Consider the following 13,733-nt stretch of genomic DNA (forward strand, 5'->3'; position numbering starts at 1 on the left):
GGAGGTCCAGAGAGGTTAATTAGCTTGCTCAAAGTCACACTGGATGACTGACTTGTTCTGGTGGACAGGATTATGTAGCTCAATTAAATTATGAATTATGCTGTATCTTACCCAAGATGGACAGGTCATAATGAGGAGTTCTGACAAAAGGTGATCTACTGGAGAAGGAGATGGCAAACCACACCAGTATCTTTGCCAAGAAAACCCCATGGCCTGGTTTGCCATGCTCTATGAGGTCAGGAAAAGTCAGACTGAACTGAATAACTCAACAATATCACACAACATCACACAACATCACACAAGGCATAAGCATGATTGTAAACTAGGGTCTTCCAACTAGACTCTTTCCATTGTACTATGCTGGAAGTTCAGTGTGGGAGGGATTGCTCTGGGTTGGATTTAGGGAAGATTTACTGAGAAGGTGGGTCTTCAAAGAATGGTAGAAATTAAGGGGAGGGGCGGACATTAAAAACTGAGATGCTCTGATTCAGTCCCATGGCCCCTCTTCAAATCTGAAGGTTGGGATTGCTTTCTAGTCAGCATCTTTAGTTCATTCAATCATTTCTTATTGTGTACAGTTTCCAGATCCTCTGGTTGCCTCACAGCACTCTGTAGCTCTTTCCTACATTTATTTCATACATTTATCACATTTTATATAATTATTAATTATGCTTAATATAATTTAATAATTTAAATAACAATTAATATAAATGTATTTCATACATTTATCACACTTTATTTTAAGCAGAAGCAGTGTAGAACCCATGTTGGGCACGAAATCAGAAGAATTTAGAGTACCAGCTAGCCAGTTCATTTTTATGAACCTCAATTTTCCCATCTGTAAAATGGGGATTACATTTGTACTATCTTCCTCATATGATTATCATGAAAAAAAGGCCTTTATAAATCTTAAAGTGCTATATTAATCTGGGGTTTTTTTCCAGGTTGTTTCCTATCCACGCCTTCTCATCGTATTTTATTTGGTCAATTTTTGTTAGACTAGATCTGTGATTTCATTAGAGCACAGAACTCCAGATGAGGAACCCTTTCTGCCAGTGTGGACGGGCTCCTTCTCAGCAACTTATCATAGAGATCTGCCTGAAATACTGAGAATTGAAGTAACTAGCACAGTCACCAAGCCAGTATGTGCCAAAGGCAAGAATTGAGTCCAGGTCTTTCTGACTCTGAGGCTAGTTCTCTATCCATTAGGCCACACTGTCTTTTGTCCATATCGTTCCATCATCCTCCAAAGAATATCAACACAATGCATTGGAAGTCTTTCTCACGTTATTTGGATATTTTTTCAGATAACAGGGCAGTGTCCAGACTGTAGCTTAGCCAAATGTAAGCTCTTCGGAGGCAGGCAAGGACTACTTTTCATTTTTTTTTCTTGTATCCCCAGGGCCTAGCATAGTGTTTCACACATAGTAGGTGCTTCATAAATGCTTGTTGAATGAGCTCATCTTCCTCATTCTGTAACCATAAAAGACATAATTCAAGGCATTATTAATATGAACGATTATTATTTGATGTTACATTAAGAATTGAGTTAATACATGGCAAGTGCTTTGTAAAACAAAGTGCGATATAAAAAGCTAGCCACTAACAGCTAGTATTTATATAGCACCTATTATGTGCCAGAGGGCAACTAGGTGGCACATTGGATAGCGTTCTGGGTCTGGAGTCAGGTAGACCTGGGGCCAAATCCAGTTTCAGAAACTTACTAGCTGTGTGACCCTGGGCAAGTCACTTAACCCTGTTTGCCTCAGTTCCTCATCTACAAAATGAGCTGGAGAAGGAAATGGCAAAGCACTCCAGTATCTCTGCCAAGAAAATGCCAAATAGAAGAGATGGACACAACTGAAATGATACCACAACACTATGTGAAAGGCACTAGGCTAAGCATTTTGTAAATATTGTTATATTTGATCTTCACCACAACCCTCAGAGATAGGTGCTCTTATTACCCCCATTTTACAGATGAGGAAACTGAGGCAGATGGAGATTGAATGACGTGCCCAGGATCACACAGCTAGTAAGTGTCTAAGGTGGGATTTGAACACAGTATCTTCCTGACTCCAAACTCAGTGCTCTGTTCAATAAGGAATCACCTTGTTATTCTTTTATTTATATTAACTTGTGTATGTCTTATCTCAACCACCCCTGCACTAGACTAGAAGTCCTTCTCAAAAGGGGACCTGGTTGTTTTCATCTGCGAATCTTTGTCAGTCTAGAGTACTCTGCTGAAATCAGGCCACTCAGACTATTGTTTCTGAAAGAGGTATAGACAAGGAACATGATAAATATTGCTGAAACATGTTTTCTTGGAACTGCTAGATCCCGATCCCCCTCCTCTGGACACTCAGCTTTGTCAACATTCCTCTTGAATGCAGTGCTTGAGAATGAATACAGTTTTCCAGATGTGGTTGGACCCAGACCTAAGACAGTTAGCCGTAGGCACCTTTTCTTCTCTGGAGGCAGACCTCTATCCCTGCAGCCCAAGCCCTCCTTAGCTCTTTGGGCTGCTGCATCACAATGCTGACTCATACAGAACATGCAGTTCACAAAAACAGCAGGGTTTTTCTTCCCCCTACATTAACTCAATAAAACAGGTCTTCCAATTTTTTTTTTTTTTTTTGCCATTGCAGCAGATTTTTGAATCTCAGTGTAGGACATTCATTCCATTTATCCCTAGTAAATGGAACCCTGTTTCATCAAACCCATTGCTCTACCCTGCTAAGCCCTGTTTAGATCTTGATTCTGACCTCTACTGTAGATTCACAGACTAAACCCTAGAAGAGGCTGCTTAGTACCAGGGGTGAGGAATCTGAGGCCTCAAGGCTACAAGTGGCCCTCTAGGTCCTCAAGTGTGACCCTTTGAGTGAATCCAAACTTCATGGAACAAATCCCTTCAATAAAAGGATAGTTCTGTAAAACTTGGACTCAGTCAAAGGGCCACACTTGAGGACTGAGAAGGCCACATGTGGCCTCAAGGCTGCAGATTCCACACCCCTTAGTCTAGGGCAAGGGTTCTTGACCTTGCTTGTGTCCTGGATGCTTCTGGTGAACCTCTTCACAGAACTGTGTTTCTAAATGAATGAAAAAAATGAAATATAAAGGAGTACAAAAGGAAACCAGTTCTACTGAAATATTGAAATTATTCTTTTTCTGTTTTATTGATTGATTGGTTGATTGATTGATTAGAAAAGAAGCTCAGGGATCCCAGGTTAAGAACCCCTGGTCTAGTGCATAGGTCACTCTTTTGCTCAAAAAACTCCTTAGTGGCTCCTTACATTTAAGGCCTGGCATTTAAGCTCCACTACCATCTGCTGCCAACGTACCTCTGCAGTCTGATTTCAAGATATAATCCCTGAGCCAAATCCCATTGGTGGGGGAACGTCTCCTTATTGGTAGAAATGAATGTGCTGCCCTGCATGAAGGCAAGGGTGGAGCCGGAAAGGGCTAGAGAGCCTCAATTTCTGTCTAATCTTCTCTGAGATTCTTCAAGCATTGAGGTGCTTCAGACACTTCTGACTTCCAATTTTAAGGGGGAAACTAGAAGAGGCCAACCTCACTTCAAGTTGCTGAAGGAAAACATTCTAGGAAGACATAAGAGGAGCTGACAGTCTCTAGGATGTCCCTAGCCCCAGCTTATTATACTAGAGGTTTTGGGGAGTTCCCTTAGATGAGATCAAGAACCATCTCAGCTGAGTTGAGTTTCCTCCCTCCCAATGAGGAAGCTCCATTCTTCATTGTCTGATATATATTCTCCTACGTATACCTTTTCTGATTTCTATTTTGCTCCCTACTTGAATAAATGGATTTCTTTGCTTATTAACTATATGTGTTCATTCTGGAATTGGTATGTGCTAGGAAGGGAGTTAAGCCTTAGATATAAAGCTGGGGTTCCTCCATAACCACAGAGAAATCAGAAGTTAGCTTGAACATGATCATACCCCCCAAACCAACCATATCTAAGGAAGCAAATACATATAACTCTAGCCTGATACCCTTTCTCTCTAAGGAGAACAGAGTGTCCTCTGGTCTCAACCCCCTGCTTCCCCTCCTTGTAGGAATTAAAGCCTCCCTTAGAGAAGGGTAGGGGGAGAAGAGACTAGAGATGCCTACTCTACCTCTGTTCCAGCTACTCTACAACACCCCCATAATGTATACAAGGGGTCAATCCTCACCACTTTGGCCTTGAAACATGTTGGGTGCACTACTGTCTTTGGAACATAATATATTTTCATTTTATGTTTCAGCCAACCTCTAGCTTTAGGGCCATAGCATCAAAGATTTAGCCCTCCAAGGGAATTTGGAGGTAATCCAGTGTAATCATCTCATTCTACAGATGAGGAAACTGAAGCCCAGAGAAATAATCACTTTTCTAAGTAACCATCAGGAGGAAGAGCCAGAATTGGACCTAAGGTCTTTTGACTAAATTCAGAGCTCTCTCCACCCTTCCCCCAGTTTGTTCTGGATGTATATTACACCTGGAACCCATTCTCTTGGCTTTGCCTGATGAAATCCTTCAAATTCGTACTGAAATTCCTTCAAAATTCAGGCCAGATGTCTTCTCCATGAAGCCATCCCTGCTTCCCCTTAGAGGAAAGCTTTCTCTCCCTTCCCAAACTTTCTTATGGTCATTGGGCTGGGTTGTTCTTTTGCCCTTTTCACAACTACTTGGTAGAATATTTATTTGCATATGAGTCCTATCCCCTCTGTTAAACCATAAGCTCTTTATAGATGGGACTGTATAGAAGGGATGGAGTTTTTTCATCTTCATATGCCCAATTCCTAGCCTAGTGCCTTGTGCCTAATAGGCATTTAAAAAAATATCTGTTGACACATCACACCTATCGGATTGGCTAACATGACAAAACAGGAAGATGATAAACGTTGGAGAAGATATGGGAGAGCTGGAACACTAATTCATTATTGGTGGAGCTATGAGCTGATCCAACCATTCTGGAGAGCAATTTGGAACAAATTGTAGCAAAAGGTTATAAAAATATGCATACCTTTGGACCCAGCAATATCGCTTCTAGGACCGTATCCCCAAGAGATCGCAAAAAAGAGAAAAGGTCCCACATATACAAAAATATTTATAGCAGCTCTCTTTGTGGTGGCCAAAAACTGGAAATCAAGGAGGATGCCCATCAATTGGGGAATGGCTGAACAAGCTGTGGTATATGAATGTAATGGAATACTATTGTGCCATAAGAAATGATGAACAGGAAGACTTCAGAGAGACCTAGAAAGACTTATATGATCTGATGCTGAGTGAAAGGAGCAGAACCAGGAGAACTTTGTACACAGCAACAACCACAGTGTGCGAGTATTTTTTCTGGTAGACTTAGAACTTCATTGCAATGCAAGGACTTAAAAAATTCCCAGTGATCTTTTAAGGCAAAATGCCTTCCACATCCAGAGAAAGAACTATGGAATTCAACTGCAGAATGTTACAGATCGTTTTCTTATGTATTATGTTTTGGTTTGTTATATGACTTCTCCCACTCATTTTAATTCTATGCAACATGAGTGGTGAAAATGTATTTAATAGGAATGCATGTGTAGAACCTATATAAAACTGCATGCCATCTCAGGGAGGGAGGAAAAAAATCTAAGATATATGGCAGTGATTGTAGAACACTGAAAATAAATTTAAAAAATATCTGTTGAATTGAAATGAATGAAGTCTAGTGTTCTTATTTTACAAATGGGGAAACTGGTATTCCTTTCACCTTTGGGACATCTGTAAGTTTGACAAGCCTGCCATCAATGTTTTCATCTAAATCAGTGGTTCTTAAAATTTTTGACTTTAGGACCCCTTTATACTTTTAAAAATTATAGAGAACCCTGTGAAAAGCTTTTCTCTGTGGCGGTTATACTTCCCAATATTTGTGATACTGGAAATGAGAACTTCTTAATATGGTTGTGAAAGCAGTTTTGATTTTGCGGACCTTCTGAAAGGGTATCAGGGACCCCCAGTGGCCAACAAACCATACTTTAAGAAGCCCTGATCTAAATAATTACTAAGAAGGTTGAATCAAAGCTACAGATAGGACTCTAGTGACAAGGTATTATGTAAATATCACTGATTATTAAGATTTTAAAATACATTTGATACTTAATGAGGTATGTGGTATGATCCCACGTCAAACAGGATGCAGTTCCGTTTATAATTCCCTCCTCCCTTCTTTATGGTTTCTTTATGGCCTGAGAGTAGCCCAAATGAACATTGCTTAACCCTTTAGGTTGCTCTTAGGGTAAAAGATGTAACTAGATACTAGAATATCATGATGTGTTCATTCTTAAGCCCCAACATGGGTTAAACACATACATTAACACGCACTGTAAAACTTAAGAGAGAAAGTCACCAATTCATAGAATGTCAGAGCTCGAAAAGCCCTTCTAAATCTTTTATGCAACCCATTTCTTTTATAGAGGGAGGAACTGAGGGCTAGAAAAAAAAGAAATGACTTCTCCCTGAACCTTTTGTTTGAAAGTTTTCTCTTCCATATTAATTTTCTTAAGAGCACTTTGCCTGCATTTCTTGCCACTCTTACATGCTTTTGTCCACACTTATTTCGGTATATGTCATATTCTACCCCCTCCCACTAGAGTATATACCCCCTGAGGGCAGTGACTCCTTTCTTTTTGTTTATTTTTGCATCCCCAGTGCAAACCATGGAGGCCAACATATAAGAGGCTTTTAATAAACATTTGTTGAATGGAATGGAATGAAATCACACAGGATCCTAGTAGAGAATCAGCCCTATTCTGTACGCTGTAAATCAGCAGCCAAGGCTGACATTAGGCCAGCCCTCTGAAGGTGGGACAGAGGCACCAATTAACATGTATTAAATAGCTCCTAAAATCTCTGTGTATTCAAGAGAGACAAAGATTGAATAATGCCAGGTCCCTAGTTTCAAGGAACTCTGTGTGTGTGTGTGTGTGTGTGTGTGTGTGTGTGTGTGTGTGTGTGTGTGTGTGTGTGTGTGTGTGTGTGTGTGTACCAGACCAGAGATGTAAACGGAACAAAGGTGTGTGGGGGCGGTGGGAGGGTGGGGGCGGGGGGGTGGTTAAATATGTAATAAAGCTGAAAAGGTAGGGCAATATCAGGTTATAAAATGCCTGCCATGCCAAGAAGAACTTGACCTTTATTCCGGAAGACAATAAGAAGCCATTGAAAAATTCTGAGCAGAGGAATGACAAGACTCTATTCTTGTAAATGACTGTTGTGGCAGTAAGAAAGAGGTCAGGAAGAGAGTGGGAAATAAAGGGGCAGAGTAGGTGAGGGGAGGTCTGTTTATAAGCTAATACGATAGCTTAGTTAGATGGTTAGAAAAGCCTGTATTAGGGCAGTAGCAATAAGAGAAAGGGATATATTTCCAAGATATTTTGAAGATTAAATTGATAGGAGCTGGTGAAGGAGTAGGAATAGACAAAGACAAACTCAAAGTCATTTATATGGTAGACTGGGTGGATGATGGCAGCACAAATAGAAATAACGAAGCTAGAAAGAGGTGTAGATTTAAAGGAAACAGAATGACCTCAGTTGATATGAAGTGCCAGTGACTTATCCAGGTGGAGAAATTCTGTAGATAGTTGCAACTGTAGGTCTGGGGCTCAGAAGAAAGGTCAGGAGTGGAGGTGGGAATCACTTGCATGGAGGTGACGCTGAAACCCCAGAAGTGGATGAAATTGCCAAAGGGGAGAGATCAGAAAGAGAAGAGAAGGTTGAGGACAGACATTTGGAAGGCAATCTTATTAAGAGGTAAGGTAGAGAAAGGAAACATCTAAGTGCCTCAGTAGATAGAGCACTGGGCCTGGAGTCAGGAAGATCTGAGTTTGAATCTGATCTCAGACATTTCCTTGCCACGTGACTATGAGCAGATCACTTAACTTCTGTTTGCCTTCATCCATTGGAGAAGGAAATGGCAGACCATTCTAGCATCTTTGCCAAGAAAATCTCATGGATAGTATGATGTCACAAGGTCACAAAGAGTTGGACACAACTGAATGACTAATCAACAGCAAGGGTAGAGGAGGAAGAATTGAAAAAACAGAGGACAAAGGGAGGACCAGGAGACCCAACAGAATGTGTGTGGTGTCTGTACTGAGGAGAAGAGAGGGTATGGAAAAGATAGGAGGGAATAGTTAACAGTGCCATAGTTACAAGGAGGTCAAAGAGGATGAGAACTGAAAAAAATCATTGGGTTTAGTGATTAGGAAATCAGTGGTGATTTTCACAGAGAAGTTTCTATAAAGTGGTAGGGACAAAGTACCCATTGCCAGTGAATGGTGATGAATTGGAGGTATTTGTATAGACAATTTTTTCAAGTTTAGTGGTGAAAAGCAAAAGAGATATGGAATAGGATGACACAGAAAGGTCAAAGGAAGGCTTCAAAAAATTTTTTAGAGACCTCTTCATGTTTCTAGACAGATAGGAATGAGCCAATAGTAAGGCAGACTATATGGCTCAAACATTATTGTCATTGTTTCCTAAGGTGTCCCATGATCTCCAGTTGATGTCCTCAGTCTGAGGACTTTTATTTGAATACCGTAACACACCCAACAGTTCCTAGATTTCATGGGAGACTGTCCAAGGCAAAGCTTCCTGAAAAAGTCTGTCAACTGCACCTTGTACAATATTTTGCAGATCGTGTTTTAGCTGGCTTCCTGCCAATTTGGGATGATAGCAAAGGGAAACTGGGACTGACTTGAATTTCCTGCCCCTCAGGAAATTGTGAAGGGTGTATGTCTCACTCAGGTTTTGCAATTGCTTTCTCTTTCTTAAGTGCTAAATCCCATGGGCTTTTCTCAATTGTAATTCTTCCTAACCTCTTGGTAGCACTTGGCACCAAGGCCCACTCCCTCATTATAGATATCCTTGACTCCCTAGGTTTCCAGAGCAGTCTTCTGTTAGTTTTCCTTCTTCTTCTTTAACCACCACTCCTTCATAGTCTCTTTTGTTCAATCATCTTCTCCCTCCCACTCTCTGCATGCTGGGGTCCTCCCAAGCTCTGCCCCAGGTCCTCTACATATACTTTCATTCAGCAATCTCATCTGCTGCTATGGATTCAAATCATGCTCTTTATGTATCTATGTAACAACCCTAGCTTCTCTCCTGGGATTCTCTTCCCTACCACCAAGAGGCATCTTCAACTCTTCTCCCTCTCTTATCACTTGTCAGTTGCCAAATTTAGTCACTTCTACTTCCATGAAACCCCTTTCCTCTGTTTCTATCTCCTTATTTTCATGACCACCATACTGGTTCCTATCTCCTAGATAATGACAACAGTAGCCTGATTAGATTCCTAGCTTCTAGTCTCTACTTTCCAGGAGATCCTCCACACAGCTGTCAACATATTCCTGAGGCAGCTGGTGGGCTCAGTGGATAGAATGTTGGGCCTGGATTCAACAAGATCTGAGTTCAAATCTGGCATAGACACTTACTAGCTGGGTGACCCTGGACCTCAGGGAGACCCTGTCAGCCCCACTTTCCTGGATGGCAAAATGGGAGCAATAACATCTACCACACAGAGTTATTGTGAAGATAAAATTAAATAATATTTATAAAAAGTACTAGACAGAGGGTGTGGTGCATACTAGGTGTTATACAAATAAGTGCTTAAAGAACAAGTCAGACCATGCCAGTTTCCTGCTCAAGAACCATCAATGGCTCCCTTTTTTCTCTAAGACAGAACATAAATTTCTCATATTGCCATTTAAAAATCTTCATTGTCTGTCTCAAGCCTATCTTTCTAGGCTTAATCTACATTTCTCCCCCTCACATACTTTATATTACATCTACACTGGCTTACAAGTCCTCAAATAAGAATTCTATATCCTGTGCCTTCATTCCGGCTGTCCCCTCATCTGGAATGCACTCACTCCTCACCTCTACCTTTTAGAATCTCTGACTTCCCTGGAGACAGTTTATGTGCCCTTATCTTGTGGGAAGCCTTTCCTAATTCCCCCAATTGTTGGTAACTCTCTTATCTTTCCTCAAATTGGCATGTGTGTATTTATCTGTTTACATACTATATGCTCCACTTATATCTCTACTAGAATGTGCGTTCGTTGAGGGCAAGGTCTTTTGGCATCCTCAGCACTGAATATATTGCCTTGAACACTGTAATTACTTAATAAAGTTTTGTTGGATTGGATTATCTCTTCCCCACCTCACAACCTCCCATTCCCACCCCCAACCATTTCTTTCCTTAAATCTTGACAAAATTTCATAAAATCCTGGAATTAGAAGAGATCTTAGAATAGAGAGCAGAGAATATTAGAACTGGAAGGAACTTGAGTTCTAAATCTTATTCAGAGTAAGAATTCCTTCTACTATATCAATCCAATCCAATCCGTTCAGTTCAACTCACCATTTATGTAGTGCCTGCTCCATGTAGGACACTGTCCAAGGTGCTTTACAAAGATAAAAAAGAAAACTATTCTCTAGCTTCCAGATGCTTATAGTCTACTGGGGGCTATAACATATATACCAATAATTAAGTAATAAGTAATTTATGGAGGGTGTGAGCACTAAAAATCAAGAGCATCAGGAAAAACTTCCTGTAGGATGTGCCACATGACCTGAGCCTTGAATGTAGCTAGGCATCTAAGAGGCAGAAATGAAGAAAAAGTATGTTCTTGAAAGAGGCAGGAGAATGAATGCTAAGTTTAGTACAGCCCTTGTTTTGGATGGCTCAGATTCCCAGAATCCATTGCACTAGATTTGGGGAGGAAAACTCCAGAGGTTATGCCTGTGTTTAATGATTGGCTCGCAGAGTTTTCTGAAGAGAAAAAAGGAAGATGGAGAAAAGAGAGGCATAGAGTTCCAATGTCAGCTGGACTTTCATCTTGATATGTGAGCTGCATCACTAATGTTGAAGCATCTCCCCAATGGCTGCATCCAGAGGAATTGTAAGAACTATTGACTACAAAGATGCTGCTGGTGGTGTGGATGCTTTATCTCCAAATATATCCAGTTGAAGGAGATAGCCCTTCACAGACCTTATCTCTTCCCTATCCTTGGCTGCCAGAGGGAAGAAAAGGTACTGATTACTGACACCCCTACCCCTGCCTCACTCTGACACTGGAATAGGAGCTCCTCCTGCTCCTTGCAGTCAGAAAGTTTCCAGCTCATGTGTTTAGATGTCTGTGCTGATCAACTTTTCCCCAAATCATTATTTTTCTTTACCCTTTCTCTCTCTCTATCATATAGATATAGATATTCTGTCTGTCACCACACACACACACACACACACACACACACACACACACACACACACACACACACACACACACACACACCAAACTGCTTTAGCATATTAACCAACTTGTAAGGTGTTTGTTTTGTTTTGCAAAATAAGCAATAATAAAGAGCAAAAGTTCTGGAAGCTCTTTGGGGGAGATACCTCCAGGGCTAAAGCATTAGGGGGAACACTGAGTAATCCAGGAGTACCAGTCCCAGCCTAGCTAAGAGGGTCCCCTCTTTTAAAGTTGGCTTAAGGTAGATTTAAGAGAATAAAGATCAGTGAAAGTGACTTAGTATACAGCCCGGTCATAAATCCCATGAGCCTAATATTATAAGCACAGGAGAATCACAAAGCAAGGAATTACGAGGTCATGCCAGGCCACCTGGCTTCTTTGTTCCCCCCCTCACTATGCATAAGCACTCAAACTGTGCCTCCCAATTTAATGTCCTACAGGGCAGAGTCTCTGGTGTCCTACTAGTGTCTATGCTCTCTGTGGGGCTAAAGGCAGGGCTGAGCAACCTAATGTCCTCCTTCTTTACACAAAAAGACATCCAAACCAATACAAGCCATGGGAACTAAACCTAGCCTTCATTACTAATAAAGCCTCATTCCATCAGGGAAGAGCAGGTCAGCCAGTTTGACTGAAACATAGGGTGTATAAAAGAGAATACTTATAGGGGCAGATAGGTGGCTCAGTGGATAGACCACTGCCCCTAGAGTAAAGAGGACCTGAGTTCAAATGTGACCTCAGACACTTACTAGTTGTGTGACCCTGGTAAGGAGAGAATATTATAAAAGAGGCTTAGAAAAGTAGGCTGGAGCCAAATTGTGAAGAGCTTTAAATGTCCAGTTGAGTTTTTTTTTTTTAATTTTATGCTAGGAACCAATAAGGAAGTACTAAAGATTCTCAAGCAGGGCAGCAACATAGCCAGACCTGTCTGTGCTTTAGGAAGATTATTCTGATGACTGTGTGGGGAGCTGATTGGAGCTGGGGAAGATGGAAGACAAGAGATCAAACAGGAGGGCGTTACAATAGTCTGGACAAGAGGTGATGAAGACCTGAACTAGGGTAGTGGCTTTGGGAGTGAAAGGGGTAGTTTTGAGAGCTACTCTGGAAGCAGAATTAACAAGACTTGGCAAATGACTCTGTGTGCGCGCGCGCGTGTGTGTGTGTGTGTGTGTGTGTGTGTGTGTGTGTGTGTGTGTGTGTGCAGTGAAGGGGAGAGACAAGTAGATGACAGATACAAGGCTGAGAATTTAAGTGAATAGAAGGCAAGTAGAGCCCTTCACAAAACAGGAAAGTTTGGAGGAGGATTAGGTCAGGGGCAGAGGAAGCAGGAGAAGGATAATAAGGATAATAAACTCTGTTTTTTCTATATATGGAGCTTGAGGTTCCTATAGAACACCCAATGGAGCTATCCAACAGCTAATTAATAATAACAGTGAGCATTTATATAGTGCCTTGAAGTTGGCACAACACCTTACAAATATCAGCTCATTTGATCCTCACAACAACCCCAGGAGGTAGGTGCTATTATTACCCCAATTTTACAAATGAGGAAACTGAGGCAGGGTTAAGTGATTTGCCCAGGATCACACAACTAGTAAGTGCTCAAGGTTGAATTTGAACCCAAGTCTTTTGAACTCCAGGTCTAACACTTTATCCTCTGTGTGCCACCTAGCTGTCCCTAGTGATAAGGCACTAGAGTGCAGGAAAGAGATTAAGTTTTGGAGCCATCATTGTGAAAGTGATCACTGAACCTACTGGAACTGATGAGATATTCAAGAGAAATAATGTAGGCAAAAGAACAGAAGAGGAACCAGGGCAGAACTTTGGGGGACATTCACTTTTAGTGAGTGAGAGGAGGATGATTCCAGTGTAGGAGTATACTGGGGCAGTTAGGTGGTGCATAGGATAGAGTCAGGAAGATGGGTCTTCTTGAGTTCAAATCTGGCCTCTGACACTCAATGGCAAAGTGACCCTGGGCAAGTCACTTAACTCAATTTGCCTTAGTTTCCTCATCTGTCAAATGAACTGGAGAACAAAATGGCAAACCATTCCAATTTCTTAGCTCCAAATGGGGCCATGAAGAGTCAGACACAATGAAAGCAACTCAATAATAACAAGAAAGTAGTAAGACATATAGGATAAGAACCAAAGAAGAGTTGTGTCATGAAAGCTGAGGAAGGAGAGAGTATGCAGAAGTAGGGGATCCTCAAAATATCCTCAAAAGCTGCAAAGAAGGTTGAGAACTGAGTCAAAAGCCATTGAGTGTAGCAACAAAGAAATCGCTGGAGAGAGCTGTTTCAATAGAGTGTTGGGGTTGGAAGCCAGATTGTAAGGAATTTAGAAGTGAGTGGGAGGTGAGGAAGTGGAGGCGACAAATATAGATGGCTTTTTCTAGGAGTTTGGCTGTGAAAAGGAGGAGAGCAATAGGATGATAGCATGATGGGATGGCAGGTTCA

At 41.3% G+C, this 13,733-nt stretch overlaps 1 long non-coding RNA gene across 1 annotated transcript in view; it reads right to left on the reverse strand.

Moving 5' to 3' along the window:
* Window positions 1-715: 715 nt before the first annotated feature.
* Window positions 716-13,733, reverse strand: part of LOC140511162 (uncharacterized) — a 32,946-nt gene continuing 19,928 nt past the window's right edge. Inside the window, exon 2 of the long non-coding RNA XR_011969453.1 lies at window positions 716-1,473. This is a non-coding gene — a long non-coding RNA (uncharacterized lncRNA). The remainder of the gene's footprint in view (window positions 1,474-13,733) is intronic.

The sequence above is a fragment of the Notamacropus eugenii genome, chromosome 6 (assembly GCF_028372415.1).
Source record: "Notamacropus eugenii isolate mMacEug1 chromosome 6, mMacEug1.pri_v2, whole genome shotgun sequence".
Taxonomy (NCBI): Eukaryota; Metazoa; Chordata; class Mammalia; order Diprotodontia; family Macropodidae; genus Notamacropus; species Notamacropus eugenii.